The sequence below is a fragment of the Frankliniella occidentalis genome, unplaced genomic scaffold, assembly GCF_000697945.3.
Source record: "Frankliniella occidentalis isolate FOCC.00 unplaced genomic scaffold, Focc_3.1 Scaffold19, whole genome shotgun sequence".
NCBI lineage: Eukaryota > Metazoa > Arthropoda > Insecta > Thysanoptera > Thripidae > Frankliniella > Frankliniella occidentalis.
The window spans coordinates 1,199,851-1,200,627 of NW_026267149.1; the positions used below are offsets into that span (position 1 = coordinate 1,199,851).

Below are 777 nucleotides of genomic sequence, written 5' to 3' on the forward strand. Positions count from 1 at the left end.
CGGTTGACATCTTCCGAGTTCATTTTTGCTCTAATGTATCGATCTCGCTGTGGGCTGTTGGGGCCTGGAGGGGCCAGGGGCCCCCGTGCCTCAGTGCCCCGACGCGCTCCGTGGTGGCCCCACTGTCGGCGCGCCCGCAGCCCCGCCACAGGCAGCCCAGGCTGCCCAGTGCTGCCCAGGCAGCCCAGGCAGAGCCGAGCCGACCGCACGGCCAGCCGAAACCTTCGACCCACTAGTCTGCGGAAACCTCCGAGGAGTCACAACCAGGTGGGTGTAACCGGGTCGACTTGGGTTTTCGTTTGTCTTCGTACCGACGGCGGCGAGAGAGGTTCAGGAAAAGAGAGCTCCGCACGTCGAGGGTGGGCGGACACTGGCCGCCACCCGCGGTTTTTCGGCCACCAAACGGCGCCCAGCTGGAGCCAAGCGCCCGGCGCCAAAATAATCAAACGAAGAAAACATAGCACGACACGCTGCCGGGCAGCTGTGTGGGGGACGTGGTGCCGAGCCGAGCGGCGCCATGTTACTTCCGCATCGCTTGGTCTTGCGAGGTACCGGCCAGGGAGTACCGAGGGGTGGCGGTGGTGGGGGTGCCAGCGTGGTGACACGCCGGCTGCGCGCTGACTGACCCACAGCTGGACGCGCGGGTTACGCTTGGCGGAGGGGATGCTTGGCGCCAAAGCCGTGTCACTGCTTGTCAGACGGACACGGCAGAGATCCGGTTTGTCGCGACCCGCGCGATGCCTGGCTGCGAGGCAGCGCGGGGCTCCGGAGGGGGGG

The 777-nt window shown here is 66.9% G+C and overlaps 1 protein-coding gene across 3 annotated transcripts in view; it reads left to right on the plus strand.

The window, feature by feature from the left end:
• Positions 1-102: 102 nt before the first annotated feature.
• Positions 103-777, plus strand: part of LOC113206549 (protein quiver) — a 16,741-nt gene continuing 16,066 nt past the window's right edge. The window contains exon 1 of one of the 3 annotated variants that reach the window (XM_052264426.1): positions 103-267. The gene's annotated coding sequence lies outside the window, so the exon portion shown is untranslated. The remainder of the gene's footprint in view (positions 268-777) is intronic. The other 2 variants (XM_052264429.1, XM_052264430.1) reach the window with 2 other exon arrangements.